At 35.3% G+C, this 27,486-nt stretch overlaps 1 protein-coding gene across 1 annotated transcript in view; it reads left to right on the plus strand.

Moving 5' to 3' along the window:
- PDE4D (phosphodiesterase 4D) overlaps positions 1-27,486 on the plus strand; it is a gene marked incomplete at its 5' end in the record, with an annotated part of 319,930 nt that overhangs the window by 30,271 nt on the left and 262,173 nt on the right. The window lies entirely within an intron of this gene.

A 27,486-nucleotide genomic window follows, 5' to 3' on the forward strand; every position in this document is an offset into this window, starting at 1 on the left:
GCAGGAAATTCACATCTTAGAAATTTGTACATGTCAAGAAATTTCGCCTGTGTTTTTTTGTTCTTCTTGGGTTTTTTCCCCTCCTCTCTGCAAGAACTGAAAACAAAAGAATGCCTCATGATTTAATGGTTTGAAATGAATTGAAAGAGTTAGATTTATCATGTTTGTCCTCTCTCCATTATATGTCACATGATTGTGTGTTTGAGGACTAAAGTATTGTTTCAATTTGATTATTGACTGATCTTCTGGAAAGTTGATCAAGTAAATTTTGTGCCATGTTGGTTTCTTTTTTACTCTATCAAAGGTAGACAACACGTGGAATTGAAAAATTGGATATATGAATAAATAAGGTTTAGTGCTAAATATTTATAACATTGGAACAATATTTTGAGCTGAGATACTATAAAGAGTTACGATTTCAGAGTAGCATTATGTGAAACTAGAACATAAAACTGCATAAAAAATATAAATGCTTAACCTTTTTAATAACCTGCTTAGAAATATGCTCTTTCTTACAGCTCTTTCTATTGAATTGATTAATTCTGTGCTTAAACCTTTTTCAACATTTTTTTCTGTTGCAACTGATTCTGAAAATTTGAATGTAGGGTAGATAGCAGAACTTTTCAAGTCTTTTTAGATCTTAAAAGTGGTGGTATTCCAAAATTAAGAGGGAAAAATGGAAAACAAAGCTGATATGAGTGTATTTTTAAAGTATCTGTGACTATTCATGATGAATGGAGTATAAGTTGCAAATCTAGGAATATGTTTTGTCTGGAACCTTTTGCCAATACAAAATTTCTACAATATTGTGATCCACTGGCATTTTTAGGATGCTAATATGTAAAATGTGTCTCTGCATAGATATTTAATGTCTCTTTCTGTTTATTTGCTTTTTAGGTAAGTACCATTTATGAAGAACTACATAGTTCGGTGAGTGTTTGCATTGTGCCCTTCTGTGAATTTATATGTCCAGTGAGTACATAGAAAATCTTTTAATGTCTTGAGATTTTTAACTCATCAGAAATTACTGTCACGTGTAATTAAATCTTTCTGCTATATTCTCTGGATTTTGCATGAGATCTGTAGGAACACATCAACAAGTATGGTCTTGTCCTCTTCTCTGACACATGCTGCTTCAGATGACTGCAAACTTAGGCAATATTCCTTGCAAACTTAGACAATATTCCTTGGTGCTTCTTTGGAACTTTTCTGTGTTTAGAACTCAAGTACAAAAACCTGTAAGAGATTTAACTGCAGTGTTTTCAACTCTACAATGATATTGGCCCATTACTCTCATTCTACGGCAAATCTGAAGTCAGATGAGTTACCTTGAATGCTGCCATTAAAAAAAAAAAAAAAAAAAGCAGACCCGCATCAAGATTTATAGCAAGAAATCAGTAAATATATGAGAACTTGCTCCAAAGTTCTTGAAGCTTATATGCAAAGAGTTTTAAGGAACAAAACTAGGAAAGACTACAAACTATTTACTCAATGGTCATGTGATGCTCAGTGAAAAGGAATGGTATTCAGGATTTGCACAAATTGATATTCTGAGCTCTAGTGATGTGATTCAGCAAACTAGCAAGGTCTATTTATAAAGAAAATTGTAAACATTTAAAGAATAATATAACATTTAAGGCTACTAGTGTCTAATTTGCTGGTTAAGTTACACATTTGAATTCAAAGATGCTATAAACCACTTTATCCCTGGGCAGTTGGAAATTGATAAATATATGTAGTTTTATAATTTTTATTTGTGATTTAAAGCATAGATACAATGGTATTATGAAATATCTTGTGACCCAAATGATACACAAAGATCTTGTATAATGATGACATTTATGTTGTCTTTATGAACTACAGTACAGGCAGACATGAGTGAAAGCTGAAACACACAAGGCAGAAGCATTTTTATATTCCAGTAATTCTGAGGAACCATTTTCTGGACTATATGTAGGTACATGAGCTACTTAAAAATTCATGCAAAACAATACTGTATTGTCAGAGGTTGTATTTTCACTTCATACTAGGAAACAGAGATAATAAATTGAGAAAATTTGGGAGGTGCAAGACTGAAGATGACTTTTTTCATCTCTATTTGCAGCTGATACATACCTGACTATGCATCTTAGGAAGCAGCAACACATTTGGGAACCAACAGACTTGCATTAACTGTGCAGATATTTTATATATGTTGAAGATGTGAATTGCTGAGCTGGGCTCTACTGCTCTTCTGTGGGGCAAGCTCACTTTTCTTTTTTTGTACCCTCCCCAGTTTACTCTGGACAAGATTCCTGGACTTTTACTGTTCCATGTTAGAAATTCATCTATCAGTAACTCTTTCCTATTCCTGTGTCCTCAAAGCATGACCTGCTCTCCCTGGGAGACTGGGAGAAGGAGGCTGTATCCAGATCCCTTTGGATGTTCCTAGTTCAGTGTAGATGAAGATTGGAAACTTCATTTCGTGCAGCACAGGTATTAGGGACTCTTCTACTGAGAAGTTAGTCTCAGTGATGGTGTATGGTAAAACAGCCATTAATTTGTGATTTCCAGTGCAACTTTAGACACCCTCAGTGTTTGTCAGGATTTTGCTCAGAGGGATTATAATCTCGTAAAGGCCTTTTAGGCTGTAACTTCACTGGCCAGTAGGGTACAACAGGGAGGTTACTGCACCTTCAAGCAGTCAGTACTGATAAACCAGTGCCTATATTGCCTGTACTTGAGATAATTTCTACTTGTGTCCCAATGACCACAGAGCACTGTGTACACAGACCTAGTACCTGCCTTCTGGTTTCACTTTGTTTAGATTCTATTCATGCACTACAGGACTTCTCTGCTATGAAAAACAAAGTGATAAAGGTGGACTAGTTTCACAATGCACTCCCAAGCCGAACTAAAACACAAATATAGATGCAACCCTGAACTGTGGGTATTTTTATCTAATTATTGATTTTGCTAACACATTTTACAGAAAGAGAACATGTTTATGTTCCTTAAACAATGAGACCATAACATGGGTCATATAGAAGAACTCTGAAGTGAGAGAAAAATTGTGCTTTTTTCCAAAATGTAAAATTTGGTCAAGTATATAAAAATGGGTTATATATAATTGTTGTCACCCTGAACAACCATATGGACCAGTTAACCATTTCATCTTTTGCAGCTACAGTTACAGATTTCATACTTGATTTCTAATGTGGGAAAACAGATGGAGTTTATAATACAATTTCTTGTAAATACCCCTACTTTAATATAATTTATTTCTTATTAGGCAAACTACAGTTGCTTTTACTGCTAAATTATTTTGTCATAATCATAAACTTCAGCTAAGTTGGTGGTTCAGATTTTCCATTGTCATTAGAAAAATAATTTTTGTATCTTTATTATGCAATCTATTTTGTTAATAATTTATTAATTTATTAATAATTAAATGTTGGTTTTTCAGGCAGGAAAAAGCAGAGTAGCTGGAGAAGTCTTTAAACTAGAACCTTTATTTTGACAACTATAATTTATAGTAAGAATTTACTGATGCAGTTGTTTTGATTGCTTTTTCCGAAGTTCTCTGGTGCCTCTCTTAGAGTCAGCATGGGATTAAAATGAAATGTATTTACCGATTCCTTTAATCCCTGCAGAGATGCTCTGTTCAAAACTTGGTGCAGACTCAAAAGGCAAAACATCTTTGCCCACTTCTTTTAATGGGAACAAGCATGCATATAAATAAATCTTTTATTTCACAATGCCTGTTTTTAGGAATTTCCAACAGTGGTCTTTACATATGTAACAGGAAAGAGATGGTCTAAGATCAGCACAAAATTTGAGTACATTTTCACTTGTGTTGTTCTTCAAAACACACTTGCAAATATGTCTAAATTACATAATTATCCAGTGGAATTATATATGAGCTTTTGAGATAAAAAGACACCTTGCAGAAATATGCTCCAGTAGTTTCCTGAACTAAAATGGCCTGGTATATTATGTGCAGTATTTCTCTAACAAGGTAATTGACTAATTACTGTATCATTACTGAAACCACCTTCTAAGTTAATTTTAAAGTTTTTCAGAAAAAAATGAAGAACCATAAAATGATATATGGAACACTTTAGATAATGTAGGTACCGTGAAAATAAGAACTATAGGTTTCTATAACAAATTTCCTATCGAGGACAGCTAGAAAGGAGTTCAGAATTGTACAGCAGAGCCACCTACATTACAATGATGTGATGTTCAACACCTTTTTTCTAACACATTACTAATAGAACATCAAATTAACTGCTAAATAGTACAAATGTTGTTTTACACAATGTTATGTTGTCAAGTTAGTAAAGCAGAAGCTGAAAATTAACACAGTATACAAAAAACATTATGAAGAACTGACGTGCAGAAATGCGAGTACAAATTTAATTTCCCAGAAATTAATTCACTGCCTTGGACACTATGAGGGAAGTTATGCCTTCTGGAGAAAGAAAACCCCAACTGTTTAGAAAAAAATCACAGAAACTTATGTTGCTGAACTCATGTATTTCAATCTGTAGCTGCAGTGCTATCATGAAGTTTGTATCTTATGCTTTATGTTGTGGGCAGAATAATATAAATTCTTACTTTTTTAGAGTAGCATCCATATTGGGGGCAAGAGGGAAGAATATAAACAATACACTAATTTTTGCTATTTTTAAAAAAGGGTCTGTCAAGTGCAAGTTATAATTTACTGTTTTCTGAACATGCCAGTGTGAAAGAACTTAGAATCTGGGGGCATTCACTTTGCAAAATTAAAATGTTGTGCATTTAAATATAACCAAATACAGATTCAAGCAAATAAGAAAATTTAAGTCTTGTTTGGTTTTTCTTTTGTGCTGATTTTTAACACAAGAAGCAGTTAATCTTGAAGATGCAGGGAATATATTGCAGCCAGAAGTGTAGAGGTGAATGTGTATTCCTCTAGTCCTGCATAGGGAAGGCAGAGTTGTGATTTTCTGTCTTGTCACTAGATGTCATTGTTTTTCTCAACAATAGTGCTAGTAGACATTTGAAAACTTGTCCAATATTTCTGTGAGTATATATATTTCAATAACATCAGTTATAAAGAAGAGAGTTTTGTTCTTTAAAAGAGGTGAGATGTCTTGCATAATTTGTTTTGTTGGTTGTGATTTACTGCCTCTTTGTGTAAAGTTCTGTGCACAGGCTGCAGGCATGAAAGCTGCCCATACACCTTGCTCTAGCCACTTCACACTGAATAGATGAAGCTTTGGAGAACAGACTGTTTGTACCATTGCAGAGAATAGCTAAAGATGAGTGGGACAGGAGAGAGCCCGAGAGAGAAAAAGTCAGGGTGAACACAGCATCCAGAGAGCTATGCAAAAATTCTGAGTAAAGCAAAGAGCAGGATGAGTGACCAGACCAGAACAATGGGAGAAAGCAAATATTTTCCCAGGGGCACAGCTGGGAATACACTGTTGGTGGATGATTAGGAGATTTGTTTTTGGATTAAGGGTGAACTCTAAGGAAGAACCCACTCTGTGGTCTGGGTCAGCCTTGTTGATGAAAAGCCATTTTTATTGATTAAGAGTCATTCGGGTGTAGTCAATGTGTCTGTCTCAAAGATAAAGTGCAGACAGAGCTCTCCCAAAACTGCTTGAGATGATCTCATCACCATCTTATGCTATCTGACATGAGGGTATGCAGAGACCATCTACTTCAAATATCCTAAAGCATTGTCAGAGCTAAGCATTTCTATTTTCTGCTTTCCTTTTCTTTTTTGCTAATCACATTCTAAGTGAATGTGTTAGTCTTTTTGTCTTACAGTGTGTCAATAAAAGATATAAGTAGTTATGGGTTAATATTGTTTTCTTGTTTGATGTATGTTTGGTAAATTCATTAGGAAACAAGTTGATTCTGAAGGACAGATATTATTTGCCCAACATTACTATAAAAGGGGAATTTTTGCAATTTTCACAGCTATAATTCCTGTAAAAAATTATTAGATATTTATATAATATTCTTTCCTGAATAAGGGCAATTTGATCACTTATAAAAGCAAATTCTTAGATGAGATACAGTGTATTAATTCCCATTCCTTTACTAGATAAAGCTTTCATGGAAATTCTGTGAAATCAGGTGGCTAATGCATATGTGCATAACTCATGGGCTAATTTTTATCTTAAGGTCTTATTTTTAAAACAGCTACCTTAGAGATTTTATATACTATAACATTAGTTTTATCTTTTAAATTCTGGGGAAAAAACCCTGTTACTTTCAAAATTATTTTGTATCAGGCAGATGCAAAGGGTATATCAGAAAGCTATTTCAATAGTAACATCAAACAAAAATATCATAAGTAGTTTGAATGAAAAAATTGCTACTTTTAAGTTTCTATCAGGCTTCCTTTTGTGAGTGGGTTTCAAGAAGAAATGTGAGACACAGGTTGTTGTACTGGTTACATTACATTTGTTAGCATTTCAGATATTTGGCAGTCATGTTTTCAAATTATTTGGAGAGATCCATCTATGGACTTACTGCAATTTAAAACATATTTTATTTTTTTATGATTTTGTTTTATATATGTGATATAAAAATATTTTTTCACCTCTAAGATGTTTCCTGTCTTGGATATATATATGATCTCTCAATTTAAACCCATGTACGGTTATGTTATATAATGTAGAAATCCATCTTTGTTTTAGTTTCTATATGTATTATTTGTTGCAATGTAGACTATGAGTTTTAAGGAGTTTTTAACTTCAAGGTGAATGGAATATCAAGTCCACCATGGCAAAAACAAGTAGAGGTAGAATTTTCCTTCTGAAACTGAAATGAATTTTCATAATGAAACTGATTTGTATCACTGCAATTAAACGATTCAGATTTGTAATTTATCCTCAAGGTCCAGCTGAATTTCTTAGTGTGATTATTTTCAATTACAGATTGAACAGAAAAAAAAAGTGTGGGTTGGTAGTGTGACTTTTTAATGCTGGACTGCGTGGCCCAGGTCATTACTTTGACCTGACCACTGGCCAGAAGTTAATTCTCTCAGTAGTGTCAAAGAGAACTTCTAAAATCTCTATAATCAATTATTCATTGTACCAGAGATGCTGGTAAGATACTGGTAAGTTCCTCACCTCTCTTATTTGCCTTCTGTTAATTGTCCTTATTACTGAGCCCAAAATTGTTTGAAAGAATCTTTGGAATTAGCTTTTTATAGTTGTGGGTTACAGGCCACATTCAATAATCTCTGGTAGTTGCCATTAACATCTTTCAAACCTATCAGTAATAAGAAAGTGGGTTTGGAATATAGCCATGGCTTTTATTTTCTTTTCTTAAATTGCTGCCTTGGTTTTTGAGTGTCCTTCTTTTTAGTGTCCTTGATAAAACCTTCACTTGCTCATGTCTTGAACTGAATTCCTTTCCAGCATGTACCATACCTCCTTACAGTGCTTGCTATAAATAAGAAATCTGGAACTCTGCAGACACAAAAATGAAGTCAAAACTACCAGTTTGTTGTCATACTAATGAGGAACATATCAGCATAGTTGTTATTATATTCAGGCTGGCCCTGGAGGTTTGTCATGTATTTGACTGACATAGCTTAGCTAATTATGAACTATAGTGCTTTAAGCCATGAAAGCCCATGGCACTGTACAAACAAAAAGGGAGTTAAATTCTTAGGGATTAGAATCAGGAAAATGTATTATCAGTAGAAACCTTTTTAACTCAGCAATTTTCTTCTTTTTAGAACCTGAAGTTGGAAACAATATATCTTTCAAAACAATTAGATTTTTATAGATGGTGATGGAACGGCCATATTTGTTCTTAGTATCTATATTGAAATTAAAATTAGGCTGTGTGTATATATTTTTATAAGACAAGCATTTAGTTACCTTTTACAGAAAAGAATTATGAACGCATCTAGTGCTGACCTCTCCTCAAGCCTGCATTTACTTTAAAACAGAATTCCAAACCCTCATATATTTCTGTTAGCAAATCCTTTCCACAACAGTGCTATGATCTTGAGTGCCCTCTTTGCATTATGACAATCAAACAATCAAGTGTCTGGAGAGAATGAAATTTCTGTGTTTTGGAAATGAATGGGGTACAGAGATGGGATCTTGATTTGCACATCTCTGTGCATCTCTGACCTCAGTACCAGGGAAGGTCACAGAGCAACTCATCTCAAGTCCCATCATGAGGCACATGCAAGACAACAAGGGGACCAGGCTCAGCCAGAAGGGGTTTGTGAAAGGCACGTCCTGCTTGACCAACCTCCTTCTGTGACAGGGTGACCCACTCAGTCAATGAGGGAAAGGCTGTGGATGTTATATGCCTGGACTTCAGTAAAGCCTTTGACACTGTCTCCCACAGCATTCACCTGGAGAAAATGGCTGCTCATGGCTTGGATGGGTATGCTGTGCACTGGCTAAAAACCAATCTGTATGGTTGAGCCCAGAGAATGGAGGTGAATGGAGTTACATCCAGCTGGCAGTAAGTCATCAGTGCTCTTCCCAAGGGCTCAGTATCAGGGCCAGTTCTCTTTAATGTCTTTCTTGACCATCTGGACAAGAGGATCTGGACATCCTCAGTCAGTTTGCAGGCAAAACCAAGTTGGGCAGGAAGGCTCTGCAGAGGGATCTGGACAGGCTGGATTGATAGGCCCGGGCCAGTGGTGTGAGGTTCAACAAGACCAAGTGCTGGGCCCTGTCCTTGGGTCACAACAACCCCAGGCAGCACCACTGGCTGTACTGGGTTTGCATAGCAAGGTTTTAGTAGAGGGGTGGGAGGGGTGATGAGGAGTCTACAGGAGTGGCTTCTGTGAGAAACTGTGAGAAGCATCCCCCATGTCCGGCAGAGCCAATGACAGGTGGCTCCAAGATGGACCCACCACTAGCCAAGGCCAAACAAATCAGAGATGGTAGTAGCACCTCTGTGATAACATATATAAGAAGAAAAAAAGTTATTACGCAGTTTTAATTGCTCCCAGAGAAGAAAAGAGTGAGAATATGTGAGAGGAACAACTCTGCAGACACCAAGGTCAGTGCAGAAGGAGGGGCAGGAGGTGCTCCAGGTGCCAGAGCCGAGGTTCCCCTGCAGCCTGTGGTGCAGACTACAGAGGGGCAGCTGTGCCCCTGCAGCCCATGGAGGTCCCTGGGGATGCAGAGATCCACCTGCAGCCCGTGGGGGAGACCTATGCTGGAGCAGCTAGATACTCGTGAAGAACCATAGCCTGTGGGAAGGACTCATGCTGGAGAAGTCTGGGGAGAACTGTCTCCTTTGGGAGTGACTACACATTGGAACAAGGGAAGGATTCTTCTCCCTGAGCGGCAGCAGAAATAACCTGTGATGAACTGAGAGTAACCACCATTACTCGTCTCCTTGTGCTGCTGGCGTGGAGGAGGAGGTAGACCCTGGGAAGGAGGAGAGGATTGGGAAAGATATTAATTTTACTTCTCATTATCCTGCTCTCATTTTGAGTGTTAATAAATTCAATTAAAATGCCACAGTTGAGATAGTTTTGTCTGTGATGGTAGTTGGTGGGTGATATCTCCCTGTCCTTATCTCAGCTCATGAGCCTTTTGTTACATTTTCTCACCCCTGTACAGTTACGGAGGGGAGTGATAGGTGGGTACCTGGCATCCAGCAAGGATCAATCCACCATACAAACTTAGAACAGAGTGGCAGGAAAGCTGTCTGGTGGGTGCTGGCTGACAGTGGCTGGCCATGAGCCAGGGTGTGCCCAGGTGCCAAGAAGGCCAATGGCATCCTGGCCTGGATCAGCAGTAGTGTGGCCAGCAGGACCAGGGCAGGGATTGTCCCCCTGTACTGGGCACTGGTGAGGCCACACCTCGAGTGCTGTGTCCAGTTCTGGGCCCCTCACTGCAAGAAAGACATTGAGGTGCTGGAGGGAGTCCAGAGAAGGGCAATGGAGCTGGGGAAGGGTCTGGAGCACAAATCCTGTGAGGAGCAGCTGAGGGAGCTGGGGGTGTTTAGCCTGGAGAAAAGGAGGCTCAGGGGTGAGCTTATGGTTCTCTACAACTGCCTGGAAGGAGGTTGTAGCCAGGTGGATGTCGGCCTCTTCTCTCAGGTAGCAAGTGACAGGACAAGAGGAAATGGCCTTGAGTTGTACCAGGGGAGGCTTAAATTGGATATTAGGAAGAATTTCTTCATTGAAATGTGGCCAGGCATTGGAGCAGGGTGCCCAGGGAAGTGGTGGAATAAGTGTCCCTGGAAGTGTTCAAAAACTTGTGGATGTGGCACTTGGGAATGTGGTTTAGTGATGGACTTCACAGTGCTGGTTTAACCATCAGTCTTGGTCTTAGGAGTCTTTTCCAACCTAAATGAATCTGTGGTCCTGTGATTGTCAGTAATCCAATACTGGATTCATCAGTAAGCTCACTCAAGTAAGATGACAAGCATAATGTACAGTTCAGTGGTGAGATGTTCTAATATCAAAGATCTCTTCGATTTTTCAGTTTGGGGACCATAGTGAAGCAGGTGTGATACTGTGTGCTAGCCCCTACTGAAATAAGGGTAGCAGTAGACATTGTCAGGGGCATAAAATGCAGCAAAGGAGTTTCTACAGATTTCTTCCTAAAGAAACTGTCAACATTATTTTCTAAAACACTTTGTATGAAATATAATGTTGTACATTATAATGTTCAATATAATGAAATACAATGTTGTACAATATAATGTTCACTGTGTACAGTGAACTGTTGGTGGGCATATTTAATACCGTACTGCCTTGAAAACAGTAAACTACAGTGTAGCAAGTACTGTGCAGGCCTACTAATGATGCCTGATACCCTTGGCAATGAGGAGAGAAAAACAAATTGTCTAGATAAGAGGAAAAAGAAAGTGAGAAAAATATGCATATCTAAGAGAGAGGTAATAGAAAATAATTTGTGCTTTCACTGGGTGAAAGTAGGGCCCTGAATACCCAGATCTGGCTGGAAAATGAGAATTGACTTTTGGGGAGAGAATAGGTTTTAGTATTTTCTTTGTATTTCTGGAACAAACCCAAACTTTGTAAATTTATAAACATAAAATCAAGTGAGAGTGAACAGCTATTTCCCCATGCTTTCCAATACACAAATGGTTAAAAATGTGTTTAATTTTGATATAGGAAGATGAGGTACAAGTTCTTCCTCTGCATTTGCCAGCATTGAGATTCACAGCACTGCTGATTCCTTTAACAGTGGACAACTAGAGTTCCCTGGAATAGCAACCTAAGCATGCAGACTGATTTAACACTTCCTCAGTCTGTTTAGCCTTTCATCACCTGCAGGGCAACAGGTCCAATTTTCATTTTACAGATAATGAGGTCAAAGCAAAATATCCTCTTTAATGCTTAACATGCTTTGTCCTTGTCCCCTTCCTTCTGCTCTCACCTCCTTAGTCTGGATTGTAATTTCAAGGATGTAGAATTGTCAAAATCAGAACACCATCAGTATTAAAAGGAGCAAAAAGCTGCAGCTGGTGTCCTGCTGTTTCTTACACTCTCCAGCTGAAAACTCTGTGAATTTTCTATGTAGGTTTTCTATAAAACCTATTGTGCAACAGTTTTCTTTTTTGTGGTTTTTAATTTTTTTTTTCTTCTGAATTAGCCACAGTGTTAAACAGAGGTACAAACAAAGTAAGTTTCTCTTATCTCCAATATTTGCAAAAAACCTCCCATGATTTCTTAAAATTCATCACTGTGAAATCTCTCTGGACAGAGAAGTTTCTCTTTCTGATGAATTCTGCTCAATGCTAGCTTAATTGTAGTGCTTGAAATACTATTTTCCTTCTGCTGACTGTCTTCCTCAGAAACATTTGGCAGCCTACCAAAATAGCTATATATGCAAACTTTCTAAAAAGTGAGGTAAAGGCAATAGCTGCAGTTTTTGTGGGCAGATCTGGAAAGCAATGTATGAATTGTCCCAGCATGTACAGCACTGGCAACTCATGATCTCACCAAGCTATGGCAGACAGTTTAATCAGGGGTATGATTTAACACTTCTTGAGCAGTGGTCACACCTACCCCCCAGCTCCAGACAGGGGCCACAGTAGAGACAACAGCTGTCTCCAGCTGAAGGATATCACCTCTGTATGGCATAGATATTAATTAGCAAGATGGGAATATAGGAAATCAAAAGACTTCAGCTTTATGCCTGGGCATGTGACTTTTGTTCTTGCTCTCTGTATAGATCTATAATGATGCAGCATTTAATTATTTAATCTTAATTTTTATTTGGAACCCATTTGGCTGGCATGCACAGTCAAGGGTCACTGAAAAATGGCACCAGCTAAAACAGTTTTACAGCAAAAAGCAGCAGAGGGTAAAGACAGAAAAACATTACAGATACCAATGAGAGGAAGACCACTTAATGTACAACACTGAAGTGATAATGAATTTATGTAGCGTACTTGAGGCAAGTTTCTCTTGAGTGTTTTGCTTAAGCTAGTACTGTAAAATGCTGTGGTCAAAATCCTTTTTATATTTCATTTTCTTATTAGTTTTATTTTTTCAATTTTATATAGCCTCCTTATTATCGTCTTAACAATTCAAATTTAACTCCCACTTTTTCTCATTAATTTTAGTCTGTTGTACTCTCTGCTTGCCCAAAAAAGTTTAAGAATGTGTAGTATTTCTTTACACTAAAGAACAGCAAGAAATGTACTTAGTTCCTTTCAAACAGGAAAGAACACATACCCCTTTCTTTGTAAATCCAGTGTTAATTTGTTGACAGTGTCAATGATGACATTACAGAAGTTAATATATTTTGTAACTGCTACTTCTTTTGTGACAGCAAACAAAGCTGAGCAATTGCCTAAAGGCATAAGAAACATAGAATCTCTGAATCAAAAGCATTAAAACGCATTATTTCAAAAAATATTTAATATCAGTATTCCCTCTGATATACCACATCATGAAAAAAAGTACTTGCAAACTTGCAAAATTTCACATCTGGGGTATCAGTTGATGAAAAATATGAAGCAATGACAGCAAAATGAATAAAATGTAGTGAAATCTATAAGCATATCAGCCCCCAGCAACTGAAATATCTATTAAATATATTTAGCACTACACAGCTGCCCCAGGATAAGTTTGTACTATTGGAAGCTGCTTGCCTTAGGACATAAAATGAGAGTCTTTTACATAGTCCAAGAAATCAACTATTTAATGCCAGGAAATGCTATTTCAAAAAACTTCCTGTTTCCCCCTCCTCCTTTACATTGTAAAGATGTCAGATAGACAGATTTATTCACAGAATTTTTACACCACCTGTCCTAGGTGTAGTTTTGAATTAAAAAATGTTGCTTTGGGGACATTTGCTTCAGAAAACAGTATTACTATTGCAGTCAGACATTCCAAGTAAGTTTGTCTTGTCCCCAAGTTTAGAACCAAAACAGGCTTATTTATGAAACAATGTACAAAGAACCATTTTTAAAAGAATGCCACTCCATAAACCTGATGTAACACTAAGAGTCTTGTTCAAGCTTTGTCAACATGTTATTGACATCCTGGTAGACTGATACAATGCCAAAAAAACCCCTATAGTGGCAAGACACACTACTGCAGATTATAGTAGTCTTTCTGTGTCACAGGAAATAAAAGAAAAAGAACAAAAACCAATACCAAACCAAAAAGCCAACCACAATATTTAGAAAGAGTAGTTTCATTACTATTCCATTCGCTGTCAAAACTTGCAGAAAGTTAAATCGTTATCCTAATTCCTGAGCAAGCACTTAAAACCAGTATGTTGAAAAGTTAAACTGGCTGTAAGAAGCAGTAGCTTATTCTTCACAGCTTAAGGAAAAGAAAGGGTAATTAAAAAATGCTTATTTTATCAGATTGTTTTGTCAATAATGAAATAGAAAATCTGATTAGATTTCTTGCTTCCCCAGCTATGACTTTCCTTCTTCTTCTCCTTCTCCTCCTTCTCCTCCTTCTTCTCTTCCTCCTCCTCCTCCTTCTTCTCCTTCTTCTCCTTCTCCTCCTTCTTCTCCTTCTTCTCCTTCTCCTTCTCCTCCTCCTTCTCCTTCTCCTCCTTCTCCTCCTTCTTCTCCTTCTCCTCCTTCTTCTCCTTCTCCTAATAATTTTCAGAAAAAAATATTAAAAAAATAACAAACCAAATCAAACACAGAGTACTCCAAACACCCTCAAGGCTGAATCTCAGTTATGAAGTCTTGAAGGATACAAAGAGGTCTCTTGCTATACTTTCAATTATTTGCATGCCAGGTGAAATCCATATCCACCACTCATTATCTTTAAATACCTATAGCATAGTAATTATTTTCCATAGAAAACAACTCTAATAAACAACGAACACTCAAAAGTACTGAGTTCTATATTGTAATAGAATTTTAGTTTCCAGTGAAAAGCGGTTTTCCAGAAACTTTGAATAAAAGATATTGTCATAAAATTTAAAAATGATGGCATTTACTATTTTAACATAATAAAAATAGTATGAAAAATAAATTAAGTGTCTACTGAACTGTGGAATTACTTCAAATATACATAGGTATAGTGTATCTTCATTAGTAAAAATGTGTGAACTTTAAAGGAGATGAACATTTCTTTAGGTGAAAAACCAGAAAAATGCAAACAAAAAAAAATTAAATCAGTGATTGAAATATTGAAATTATTTCCACTTGCTAATTTAAATGATAATAAACTTTTGAGATTTAAATATGTATTTAAATATCTTAAAAAAAAATTAGGGAAGTCAGTCTCCTCTGTCTGTGTTTGAAGAACATTTATCCCAAGTTCTGCCTAATATTCTGAGTGTGCTTTGGATCGAGACCTAAGGCCATTTCACAGCTGTCTGGTCGGATTGTCCTCACAGAATGAACTTTACAAAGATTGAAGAAATCTTCCATCTACCCTGCAAAACGCATCAGTTACTGGGTATGATGTTGAACCCATAAATTAAATGATGCAGAGTGGCCCATGATACTCAGGACCCTACAGCAGGCTGTATTTGCATAGCATTTGGCTCTGAACTCCTTCTGGACCCTCTATGATAATGTCAAGTCAAAGACAATAATTATTTTTTTATGCATACAATTGGCAGTGTTTGAAATAATAAAAAATAACACAGGGTATATTGCAGCCCACTGAACTGTTGCTTTTACACTGTGTGGCTTGGGCTTTTGCATGAAGGTCTTTAGCGGTATTTGGGGATAAAAAATTCTAGGATTGCAGTGGAGGACTGTGTAGGTCAAAGGAAACCGAACTTAATGCATTCTGGTCTAGATCACCTGCTGGGAGTCATCTTCAGAATGAACTACTTTGGGACCCTATCCTGATTTTGTCTTAGAGAGAACTAGCTGGAGCGGTCTGGAAAAGAGCCAAGGAGAGACTGTGACTCCAGTGCCTGGCAGCTCACGGGCTGTCTTTGTTTTCGCAGTGTGAACACAGCCTGTGCTGAGGCTGGCAGTGTCACTGGTGATAATGCTGTTGGTAGCTAAGGAAGTTCAGTCTTCCTCCTATATGTGTATTGATCTGAGTAGGGGGGGAGTCTAGCTGTGGAGCTATACAAACTCACAGTTTGAATCTTTGTTTCTGAGGTTATTTGGTGACCACAACCAGAAGGTCGTTGAGTTCTTGATACTGTTACTTAAAAAAGTGCAGTCCACAGATGTTTCAAAGAATGATTTGGAAGTATGGAGAGTATTTTCGTGCCATCTACAGGACTGGTACAGGGCAGGACTTATCAAAGGACTAAATAGGAACAGTTCTACATTTAAAGCTAGTAAGATAGTCCTACTTTAATATTTTTATTTCTAAACCCTTATAACAAAGATTCATCTTGTTCTTGAGAAGTTTTTGTTGTTGTTGTTGTTGTTGATGATTGGAATTGAATTTATTGCCCAAATGGAACAGCATACACTACAATTTGCCTGCACCAAAGCTTTGAGCAGACACTTTTGGACAAAACCACACCACATCCTATAAAAGATAATTTATTTATTTTAAAATTAGATCATTTAAAAAATAATAATTGGATATTAACTGTGGAAAGACTACCTGAGAGAGCACAGCACCAAAATACTTAATATTTATATGCTTTTTAACCTGGCAGGGAAACAGTGACAATCTTCCATCACTGTACCAAGTTAGGAAGATACACAAGATATTTTAAAATTATTCACTCAAAAAGCCCCACAAAACCAAAAAAACCCCTTCAAAATGGAAAGAAAAACCAAGAAAGCAACTGAAAAGTTTAAACTACATTTTACTGGGATAACTGAAAGAGTTCATGAGCTAGACTTTATTGACATTTGTTTCTTTTTGAAAACTGCTGCCTATAGTGATCTCTCACAGTTTTAAAATTTAAGAACTGCAATACTTTATATATCCAACAGACAATTCCAGGGGACTATAATAATAAGAATAAGAAAATATTTTTTTGTGTTTCCAGCTCCTCCATTCTGTTTTGTAACAATTTTTCTTTTTATTTTTTTTTGTACCAAATACAAGATCTCTTTCCCATGAAAGATTGGACAAGGTGATCTTCTGAAGTCCATTCTAACCTGGGCTGTTTTATGCCTTCATGATTCTAAATGGCACTGCAATGATTTTGTAGCTCACCAGTACCTGAAAGGCAATTATTAATTCAGATATATGGGCTTGCAGAAATGCTGACAGTCTGACCTTCAGCTCAGTATAAATGTTGATCAGTGAAGCATTGCTTGTCTCTCTACATTGAAAACAAACTAACCAAACAAACCACAGAAATAAAACTTAGACAAAACAAACAAAAACCAGCAGTAAACCATAACTGACTGATCATCCTAAGAATTTATTTATTTTTCTTCAACAAAAAGCCAGCCAATTTATATTTTCCATTTTTACAAATATACCAAAAGATGCAGCATACCTTTACAGTGCATTCTTACATGCTTTGCTCAATTGTGCCAGAATCTTTTCTGTACCATGGATAAGGGCTTCTACTTTTGGCAGTCTGGATGTTTATAATTTCTTACGAACATTGGCTGTTTCAGATCATTGCTTTTCTGGAATAAATATGTTATTATTTAAGAGCTTTCTTTTCAGTATGCTTGTGAGCTAATCACCAGGTGGTCCAGGCATAGTTTTGAACATGATCCTGCTGTAGTATTTTCAGTTATTTCGGCCTATGTGTGTGCCTATAAATTGCCTAGAGACCTGAAAGTTACACAACTTTTATTGAATGTATACAGATGGACTATGTACTTTAGAAAATGCTTAATCTGTGTCCTCCAGATGTTGCCTTGAGATTTCTACAGAAATGTTACTCACTTGCAAAATAGTTATCATATGAACACATGTAAGACTCAAAAAAAGAGACTATTTTCTAGAACTTTGGAGAGTTTATAAGTAAAAATATAGAAATCTAGTGCTGGAGGGAGGAGGGAGTGTTGATCTTATATGAGAAGCTATTAATTTTGCCCCTCAAATCTGTAATTATATTTTCATTGCATTTGTGCCTGAATTAAATTGAATTGTGTGGAAAAAAAAAGCTTTTTATGAACAATGAAAAATTACAGAATCCAATGTAAAAAGTATCTTTCCTAGGAAAATGAATGTAAATATACAGTCTCCATTACCAGACTGAACTGTATGCTTATCTAAAATGCACATGAACAAGAACATATCCTTAAGCCTTCCTTAAGAACATGCCTCAAATTTTACAAGATTTGTTTACATCTTCAGACTTCTAAAAAATCTTATGTATTGATACTGATATATTTTATAATGAATATTTGCATGATGATGATTTCAGATGTGACTGAATTCCATCTGGTTTCAATACTGCCACCAGTTTCATAGCTAAAACATCAGTGCATAAGGCATACTGCATCTTATGGCAGCTGTCTTTTTATTGCTATAAAAAAAGAGGGCCTATCTAAATATTTCGTCTGGGTCAATGTAATGGGATTCTTTAAGCAATATTTAAAACATCACAATAAATTTAGAGCAGATGAAGAAGCTTGTTTCCATAAAAATTCCTTGTCCAAACCCAAAGATATTTTATCAAATGATTCTGAAATTCTATCAAATGATTCTGAAATTTTATAAAATAATTTGAAGTGTGTGGTATTAAGTGCATGGGTAATATAAAACACTACCAGTCATAGGATCTTCCTTGTATATGCATGGAAGATCCCAGTTCCATGACTACTTTCTGAAAATAAAGCTCTTCTGTACAGTCTTCAGCTCTGTTAATTAAGAACTCTGTTCATTAAGAACTGACGGTTTCAAAATATTTTAAACAATAATTTTTTTCACATTAAAATCTTGCTGATTGTATAAGTCTTTAACTACATAAGTACTGGTTCCTAAAATGTTCAGATTTTTGTCCATTTTGTCATATTACATGTGGAATCTTCAAAAAATTCATGAAGGGTAATGAAGTGACCTTCCAGGAGGCTTGTCACAGTTTAAAAATAGCACACTCTACTGGTTAATTGCAATTGGTCAATTGTAAGTATCACAAAGGAATTTATTATTGAACAGTATTACGTTCACTGTTGGTGTATTAACTAGACTAATTATATTTGGCAGCCACAGTTAGCCTTACATCTTTAAAACACTTTATAAAGAATAATCAATCTTTGCAAAATGATGTAAGAGATCTAAATGAGACTGAAAATGTGCTTTCTGGGAGTGATTTCTTCGTGTAGGACAGATAAGGTATTGTACAATATTAAAATAAAAAAAATTATATTGAAACTTTCTGTCATCCTTTTTGACAGGGTTTATGCATATTTTTTTTATAAAAGCCTTCATGGTTTCTTATATGGTATATTAATTCCTTATGTGTAGAAGATATCTGTGTACTGTTGAAATGTTAACATGGAGAAATGTAAAAAGACTGAATGAAAAGCACTGTAAATGAAAGATTCAGAAGATATCCATAAGCCTATGAAACATCATAGAATAGCATGTATAACAATATTTCGACCAGTGGAAGCACGGTGAATTAGTGTTTCAATGAACTTCAATTTCTGCCTTTTAGTTTCTAATAAATTTATGTGAAATTATTTGAAACATGCTTTTGTGTTAGGATAAGTTGCACTAGTGGCTACGAGTAAAAACTTTAAACATCCTGGATTAATTATAGGAAGCCTACATACCAAGATTTCATGCCACTGGATTTACCATCAAAAATTCCATTTGGGTCTATTATAGTGCACCAGCTCTCAGTTTAGAAATCTTCAATTAAACACAACTTTGCTTCTTGACATCTGGGAAAAAAGTGAATTTTATTCTATATGTTTATTCTACAATGACTACATGCCTACTTATTTTAAATAGGTATTGCTATAACAGTAACTGTAAAATAAGTTTGAAAATTTCCTGTGAACTTTATTGCTTGTGTATCTAGAGATGTTTTCAGGTTTTCAGATGTTTTCAAATTTTTGTTCCATATAAGAAATAATATAAAACGAAGTTCAGTGGTGAGCTCTCTAAAGAATAAGCAAAAAAGAGGTACCTGCTGCTCAAATAATGAAACTGGGAGTTTCATGTCCCTTTCTGATTATTGCTTTCTAAGGACTAGACTGAGAAGAGGAGCAGGTGATCCTGGGTTTAGTTAGCATTCTCTTCCATACAGATGTCACAGTTTCTGCTTAGATGAATTCTACAACACCTATCTCCTTCTTGAAGTAGCAACAAGCAATTTTATGTCGGATATGATTTCTGCAGTAATTTAATATGGCATATTCCAATGAAAAAAAAATAAAATCAAATCTGGGTTTCAGTGTTACTAACATAGTCAATCAGCCTGATTTTTCCAACTGTTGAGCTTTCCAAATTCTTATCCATTCAGTGGAGCTGCTCTCTGTCCAGCCCTTTAGAGGACAATTTCAATGTTCATTCTTAATTTAGGTAATTCTGTTATTCTCCTAGTCTTGACAAATATTAGTTTGTCCTTCACTTTTGGGCCAAACTAATCAAAACTCCTATTCAATTTTTTAGTAAGAAAGTATTGCACCATGGCCTTTTAAGTGATCAAACAACAGCCAGAAAAAAAAAAAACCTTAATTTTTCAAGTAGTCTAAGTTTTACTTTTAGAGTTTAAACATTGATTTAAATGAGTGTTTAGAACCCTTTTTACCAAGCATTTTGCAACTCAACCTCACTTGAAAAAATTGGAAATTTTCTGATGTTATAAGTAGTAAACTTGTGATCATAATAACAGAGATCTATAAAATAATATAAAAGATTTGTTTCACCCCTGTAAAGTGAAAGATATGAAATCTTTTTTCCACCGAGTATTTTGTAGAAACTGATAGTCCTCTGGATGAACTGGCAGTGAAGTGTATTAATAAATTGGAGAAAATAGTAAAGCAACAATTTTCTATTTATTTCAGTATAGGAATAAGCTTAAACTTAGAACCTGACAAAGTATTGTGAGAAGATATAAAATACTCAGATGTTTGCATCAGGCTTTAGTTGTAATGATATATTGCATTTTGGTAACAGGTTTATTTAGTTGGCAACATAAAGCAGTGTTTTTTGAAGAAGTCATTCAGTAGCTTTTCAGTTTTAGCTTAGTATTGCAGTAGGAAACTAAGTCACATATCATACTTCTGTCTTATATGTTGTGTTTTAAAGATCACTTCCACAATGAGTTATCTGCCTAATTCACACAAAAAATACCTTGGGCATGTACTACTGTTTCATTATTTTATCATGCAAATCCTGAGGGCACTAAGAAGTTATGTGCATAACTTCACTGTCATTCTGTAGAGAGTGGTGAGATGGTGCTGTCCCCAGTTACCTACATTAACTGAGAGAGAATATTTGAGAAGGTAAAGATATTCGACTTTAAGGACAATGTCATTTACTCAGAAAAATCACTGTGTGGCCTATGATTACTAATAACATCTGTTCTGTTCCTTCATACACACAAGCTTTCAAGCTATAGAGAGAAAATATCAGAGTCTTCTCAGAACACTCCAGAAAATACATGTTATGGGAATAATTTTCTCAGAAAAAAAAAATTTGGGATTTATTCAGATGGGCATTTTTATTCAATTTAATTACCAAAAATTATCTGCCCAGTTTTGAAAATAGGGAACATCAGCAAAACAGACTTTGAAAGCATGCTCTCTTTCTTCTCTATTTTAGTAAATTTATCCCATATTCAACTTTATTGGAGAATTTCATGTGAAGGCACACATAAGTAAGAGCTTTTAAAACTTGATTTAAGAAGAATGATGGTTACTTATCAGAATACCAGGAAATAATAGTATTCTGGTAACTTTAATTAAAAGTAAGCCTGCGAAATGTATATTAAGGGGAAAATAACTTTAAAATGTATCTTTTTTCTTGATGAATCTTTTCTTCTAATCTTTTAGATTTTGTCTACATTTATTACTGAGACTTTTTTTAATATCTGTATTTTTGGATAAATAGCAAAAGCAGTGCAGTCACTATGGCCCAAACATAGCATTACAGCTAAGTGTTTATACTTCAAGCAGTGCCACCTTGGCTTTCCATAATGCTAACAAGTTTCCATGTTTCTCATGGGTTATGTTGGCAAAATACCATAAAACCAATTTATGTCATGAGAGCTTTCCAAATTTCCCAAGTGTTAATTAGTGACCAGAGGCCGTGACTTTAGAGACCTAATTTTCTGAGTGGACCTCTTGATGTCTGCCTTTGTACCAGTGATATATTCCTTTTTTTCAGTCATCAGATGCAAGAAAAATAATCAAATGTCAAAGAGGTGTCTTATGTTTGCAGCAATAATTTAATTCTCAATTTCCCTGGCTAGATCTAAAATCTAGTATGTAAATACAGGATATAGTGCAATGCCTTGCCATCAGTCTTCACGGATAATGGGGAACCAGGCCTAGATTCAACTGATCCTGCAAAGACATCAAATATATGTCTGACTTAAAGTGTATGGGTCCCATCGCATTTCACCATCTCATCTGACTTAAATAATTTGCAAAATGGAGGGATTTCTCTGAAGATTATTTCAATAAACTGACGAGAGACAAGGCTGTAGTCTCTTGTACCTGAAGTTGTTGCCTGTTTCAGAGATAATCGATTTAGGAGTCTGTTCTTCAAAAACATTGGGAGCATATTGGAAAAAGGTGTGTTTTTATGTATTGTGTGCTTCCTAAAAGCTGCAGTTTCTAAGCATTATACTTCTAGCAGGCTGAGGTATATTGTGAGGGAAGAGTTCAATTGCTCACAAATATATTTGAGGAAATAATCAGTGAGGCTTCAGACCTCCTCAGTTTGCTCACAATCACACAGTTAGTGGTTAACACCATGGATGGCATGGGGTATTCAGCATTTTTAGTGATGTAAATGCAGTAGGATTTGGACTTCAAACTTTAGAAAAAGCTGCTATAATCTCATGCAAATTTGTACTTCAGTCTGCAAATCAGAGAGGTTTGCTACTTAAATTGTCACATGTTTGCTCTTTATTGTACTCCTTTAAATAATAAATTAAAAAGAAACTAAGAATGGCTTTGTATACAGGGAATATTGGCCCATACTCATCTTATAAATCTCATTAAGTACTTCATAATCAGCTTATTATTCTGCTTCTGTTAAGAACGTTTTAGTCCACTTCTGTATGCAATGAATAATAATTTTCCTCTGTTTTCTACTTATTTTAGGACTGTAAAATGTTTGAGATAAAGATCTTGTCTTTTCTATGTTTCTTAGTAACCTTAAGCATCTGTGGTTCTATGTAGTTATAAAATACTATTCCACTATTAAGTAATTGTCCATAACTACATCCCAGCTACATATGCACACACAATTTTTCATTCAGCAATATATATTAGAACAACTTCTGTATACTGTTCCTAGGACAGTGAGAAACTTTTAATACTATATAAAGTCTAGGGTTTTTTTCCTATTATTGCAGCTGGGAAACAGAACTGTTACCTGAATTAGCTTCCTTTGGGCACTCAGCAATTTAAATTATGTGTTAATTCTTAAACAGCTTTTACTTGAGAAGTTGACTCTGGCTTCAATGTTTTTTCAATTATGAGTTTTAGTTCTTGTACTCTAATTCAAGTTACAAATATATGTATCTTTGTCAGAATACAATTTGTCACTTAATGCTAGAATTTGCCAGACATAGAATACTCAATTATACATTAAGTTTTGTCCACATCTGTCAAAATGGAAAAAAAAAAGAATTTGTGTACCAAAGGTAGTTATCATCATGATTCCTGTCTAAAGCATTATTTATTAGTACATGTGTGTAAGCTAGGTGGATAGCATCATATATTTGTGCATGAAATGTGATCTGTGGACCCTTGGATGTTTTTGGACTGGTTCTAGAGACATATGAGAAAGGCAAATAGAAAAAAACAAAGTGTCGGCTTGCATAAATTAGCTCTCTGGGATCTGTACATCTGCTGGTAGATGCAGGGGAATTACAGTTTGTTGAACTGAAAATAATACTGGACATGAAAAGGAAGGTGTTCCACAGAGGCAAAAATAATGTGTTGGGTGAATATTTCCTGGAATCGGTACCAGAAATTATGATGAGAAACTTAAAACTTCTCATGTTTGTGTGCAAAAAACCCATCTGTAAAATATGGTAAGGACTGAATAGTCTGACAAGATAAATATAATCAATTTCTTGACCAATATTCAATGAATCACCAGAAAGCAGAAGGTGCGTAGTGTTAATAAGGAAAATTACTTTAAGCATCAGGACAGGCATGATAAATAATAGAAAAAAGGTATTTAAATCTAAATTGCTACAATTTATCTGGCAGCAAATCTCAGGCAATAATGCTCTTAAATTAAGGGGACAGGATGATCTTTGTTCAAGAACTTTGAAAGAACTGGTACAGGAAATCTCACTCTTATAGTAGGCATTGTTAATAAGATTATAAAATCAGGAACAGAATAATATTAAATGTGTTACTTGTATTTTAAGAGATCAGAAGTGATCTAGACAGGTACACTGCCTTTTTCATTTAAGAAAGAAAAAGAAAGAAATTCTTGAAGACCAGAGTTACTAGTCATCAAGACAAATATAAAACTGAATAAAATTTTTATGTGTTTACTAAATTAATTTACTCTCTGCAATCTTATTTTCCAGACAAAATAGTAGGTGGACTCTAGGAGGTGATCTCTGCTATGATGTTACTTGGGAAATTGCTATTTAAAATAGAAAACATGAGTATAAGTAAAGAATTCTAAGGCAGATTAGGAGGTAGTAACAGAAGAAATAAAGGACTTTCAGAAGGTAAATATTATTTCCTAAGTAAAATGCTACTAGAGTTCAAATATTTCACTTAGTACTTTTATTCATGGAGAGCACTAGTGATGTTTTCGTATGACTCAGTGTTAGGAAACTACCACTATAGAGAAGAATCAGATTACAGGATCTTGCAGTGATTCAGGAGGAGGGAGTGTAAAGCTTACAGATTTGACATCCTGAAATTTTTTGGAACTATGAAAGATAACAGAAAGTCTATTGATGACAATGAGCATAGGCTGACCACAAGTGAAAGGCAAGTTCAGTGACTCAACACTACTTACATTACTTTCATAATTGCTAACCTTTTTTATGACATACGCTCAGTGTTGAAATGATTTGATTTCGCAAGGCCTGAAGGTTTTGACATAATACATTTATTGATGACTAAGTTACAAACAGGCAGAAATTATTTGCTCATAAATAAAATTAGAAGCAACAAAACCAAGGCAAATCAGGACAAATCAAAAAGATTTTCATTCATTAGTGCACATTACCTCTCAAATATCCAACTTCATATTCCGATTTCAAAAAGAAATTATAGTAGTGTCTGTCATTTTTGCTCTTTTTCCTCAGAAAATTTATAACAAAGGTTTCAGTATGATAGAAAGCTGGAACATCTAGGTTATTTATTATGAAAATAACATATTGCAAAATTCATTAAGGTATCTGAAGAAGTTTTAAGGATCTTCACACAGGAAATACTAGTTTTCATTCCTTAAAAGGAAAAGAATTGCAGTATGTCTATTTCCCTCTCAAAAATAGCAAGCAATATTTTTGATGAATAAACAGCTCCAGAGAAAACAGAAATCTTCTCATTAATGATTCTAATGGGTCATCTACAACTTAGATCTTTAAGAACTTTTTTTGAGATTATTAAGAAGATTATTCAAATGTCTAAACCATATTATAAATCATAATTTGAAATGTAGTTGATTGAACTGTTTATTTGACATCAGAAAAGCACACTTGATAGAAAAATAAGATATATTAGGAGAAATGAAATTTCAGAAAAAAACCCTCTGAAGTCCTGCATTCTACATGTGCCCATTCTACTTCTTTTCCTTCCCCATCCAAGAAAAGAAACTACCTTGATAGGAAAGTGTCAAAAAAAGTATGTCTAAGTAACATTCCAGAAGAATTGTCAAGAAAAGTCATTTTGCTCAGTTTCTTTTTGTAAATCATAACTGTATTGTTCAATTAAGATAATTATCATGTCTTTTACAAAATATATTTGTATTTATTTCAGAATAACATATGATGCTTGGTAATATAGGAAGAAGCCATCTTCACTAAGCTAATATTCAACCAAGTAGTGAATGTAATGCAAACATTACCAGATAGAGTAAAAAAAAAATCAAACAAAAAGTATTACCAAGTAAAGTTTCATCCTACCTTATCATTTAAGATTCAAGTATTCTGAACAGTGTTCTATTTGAAATACAGTTGACCAAAAATAATGCACAATAATCTCCATATTACAGTACAGGTCATGACTATTAGCTGGAAGTGTATCTACTCTGAATTCAGTTTGCTACCACTATATAAATAAAAAAACTGTCATCATTTTCTCATTGTTTCCATTCTACAGTTGTGAAAACATACTATTTGTTTTCTTGAATAATTGCTGCCAAACTGTCCATGGCATACCTAATATTTTCACTGAGGTAAAATTTTAGAATTTTTGGTTACCGGAGGTCACTTCCTGTTTCACAGCAGATATACATCCAAACTGTGTGTTACCATATTCCACAGAAGTAACATGACTCCTTACAGAGAGCTCAAGCTCTGCTTCTGACCAAAAATAAGATAGCTAGAACACAGCTATCAAAATAACTTGATAAACATGAGTCTAAACTGTGACTCATTTTAATATGTTAAGTCTGTATTCTGTCAGCAAACTAGAATAGTTGCTTTTCTTGCTTTTCTTAAGGCAAAGAAGATTCATTAGTCAGTCAGTGGATGGGGAAAAGGGTACAATCAGAAAAGAGAGAACAATAATCTGCAGTTCTTACTTACATTTCTCTTGCATAAATGTAAAGTTTCTGTTTATATTTCTGGAATGATCTTTAAGGCATCCGAACCCTGTCTTATCCAATAGGTAAGATATGAGTCTTTGAGCAAAACCAGTGGTGCTTAATCTAGGGAGGCATGTTGCTATGAAGGACAGTTATTTTTCTTCAGTTATCACCAATCAGTAGTATTCAGGACAGTAAGATTATTTCTCTTCAAATGAGATCAAAAGGTAGTTTAATCTCCCTGAGACACCCTGGCATTGTCCACACCACTCCTTCTATGCCAGTTTAAATCTATGCAGCCTTAAGGATCTTTTTATATCAGTTATAAGACATAAATGGCACAATAAAAGTATAACAAAAACTGATGTTTACCAAGTGAAATGAGGAACAATAATTGTTTTTTGTACACCTGAGGAGATTTTACATTTTAAAATGAGATTACCTGAAAAAATCTCTTGCTCTAATTGAAAGGAAAAGAGACACAGAACAAGCTAAGAATTTAATAGAAGACATATAAAATATTCATTTTTCAAAGTTTTTGACCTGAAGATTTGTTGGACTTCAAAAAGGGCTGGGGCTTGGATGGAGGATGTTCTGCTCAAATTACATTTATAGTTCAGCACATCATTTTCAGAACAAAAATATACTTGATAACTAAGCTCTTTTTGTTCTTAAGGGATGGCTGCAAGCTCTTAACAACATTACCTAATTCATGATTGTTGTTCAAAAGTGAACTACATGTTGTTTGAAATTTTCTCTTTTAGTAGTCATTTCAATGAGATAATTATGACTTTAAGCTCTCAAGCCCTCAGGGCAAGTTATGTGGTGTGGGTTATTTCTCCACTGCATAGCACTCATTTAGACCTCTCTGGGTACAGGAAACAAATTCTCTGTCTTTTTCAGTTCGAAGTCTTTGAAATCATGTGAGACTCCGTCAGAGCCCACTGGGATGATATTTCTATAGCATGACACCAAATGAATGTGGCTTGTCTTATGATTTGTCATGAAAATATCTGAGGGTGGAAGGTCTGTAGGGATGTAACAAGACTGTACAGGAAGAATAGAGACAAACTACTGTTATCTGGACTGCTTGTACCAAGTGCTTCTAAGTTCCACAGGCTTTTCTTTCTGAAGATCTAGTTTCCTTTCTCCAGAAGGGGGTCCAATACAGAGCTAATTTCCTCACAGGGTAGATGGCAGATAAAGCACACAGGACAAAATCCTGTTTCTTGTCTTGACATACACTCATGTAACACTTGCTG

Source organism: Coloeus monedula (genome assembly GCF_965178545.1).
Source record: "Coloeus monedula genome assembly, chromosome: Z".
In the NCBI taxonomy this organism is placed as follows: Eukaryota; Metazoa; Chordata; class Aves; order Passeriformes; family Corvidae; genus Coloeus; species Coloeus monedula.